We start from the raw sequence: 1,218 nt of genomic DNA, 5'->3' as shown, positions 1-1,218 counted from the left end.
AAATAATTTTGTTTTTAAATGTTTAATATGTTGTCAATCTATGATTTGTATTATAATTAATGATATTGCGAAAGGAAAAATGGAATTGTATTAAATAATATATTAACTATTTATTATTATCATTTAACCATTTCTGCACCTAAAATTTACTAATAAAATAAGTAAATTTACTATTAAATAATTATATATACCATAATTATCATTTTACTTATGCTCAAATACGAATTGAATGAACATGAATTGATTCATTTGACACAACGTATCGAAGCCGTGGTTGTCGTTGTGTATCTCTTTTGAACTTTCAAGTGTTGAGTAGTTTTCATTACTTTTCAGACCCACCATTTGATCAATTTTTGAAACAAGTTATAGTATAAATTATAATAAATTTATTAATGTTTTTAGTTATTTTATTCTTCTTTATAAAAGTATGTGCGAAAATCACAAAATGTTACATATATTTACTGTAATAAAATGAACAATATAGTCCATCAAATAGTAAGAAAGTTGTTGATAATCATTTTTTTATAATTAGTGGATAAAGGTATAAAAACACATTTAAGATAAATAACACATCAACTTTCACTTTGGCACCATGTTTTTTTAATAACGTATTGGGTTGATAACAGTCATTGTCTCCATGATATTTTCAACAATTTTTATTGAAATGCACTTTTGAGCAAGCATTTTGGCTGGCGGGAAAAACCCGCTTCACTGCCATTTACTTGTTTTATTGTATAGAAAAATAACGTTTTTGGCATTTTGCCGAGTTTTAAAATAATAAATAATACGGTGACGAAAAACCGCTTTATATTTTTTGTCTTTTCTAAACCAAATTCTCATTGTTTTATTATGAAAACTTATCCAATAACCAAATATTGCCTTTTTAAATTGTGAAAAAATGGTGTGTTTTTTCTCGGCATACAAATATTTTTTAACCAAATGTATTGAATAACACACAAAAACACATAATAAACTTGAATTTATTCACCATACAGAAATGATTGCCGCACTTTCGGATCGTCCACAGTATCCTCCCAGTCTTTTTTATCGTTTTTCTGCACGGCGGGAAAAACCGCTTTACTACCATTTACTGATCAAATTACACACAATTATAACCAAAGTTTCAATTTGCCTCAAATAATTGAGGTTTTTGTGAAAAAAAGCTAAAAACACGAGAAATTATAACGGACATGTGCAGCGCCCTTTTACCGCTTCTGA

This window comes from Entamoeba invadens (genome assembly GCF_000330505.1).
Source record: "Entamoeba invadens IP1 unplaced genomic scaffold scaff_1105074725865, whole genome shotgun sequence".
In the NCBI taxonomy this organism is placed as follows: Eukaryota; Evosea; order Mastigamoebida; family Endamoebidae; genus Entamoeba; species Entamoeba invadens.
The sequence above is the reverse complement of the archived record's forward strand: the minus strand, read 5'-3'. Positions refer to the sequence as shown.